This window comes from Corvus brachyrhynchos, unplaced genomic scaffold, assembly GCF_000691975.1.
Source record: "Corvus brachyrhynchos isolate BGI_N302 unplaced genomic scaffold, ASM69197v1 scaffold145, whole genome shotgun sequence".
Lineage (NCBI taxonomy): Eukaryota > Metazoa > Chordata > Aves > Passeriformes > Corvidae > Corvus > Corvus brachyrhynchos.
The window spans coordinates 170,604-170,882 of record NW_008238344.1 but is presented as its reverse complement, the minus strand read 5'-3'; positions in this window follow the sequence as shown (position 1 = coordinate 170,882).

The window sequence follows — 279 nt, the reverse complement described above, 5'->3', positions numbered from 1 at the left end:
CAGCCAGGCGCGGGGTTGCGATGCTAAATCGTTCCCAGGTGTCCCCTCTGCCGGGCACGATGGGGGAGTCCTGCCACCCTCTGCCCAGCCCCACCCCCTCCCCTTGTTTCTGTAGGTCCTACATAAACACCACACTGTCCCACAAGAAGGGGCAGCTCGGGGATACAGGGCCTGGGGGGGTGGCCGCACTGACCTGCCCGATGGCCTGAGGGGGGACAGTGGCCCCACGACCTCACAGAGAGAGGGAGGAAGGCAGGCCGGGAGCCAGCCACACCTCCC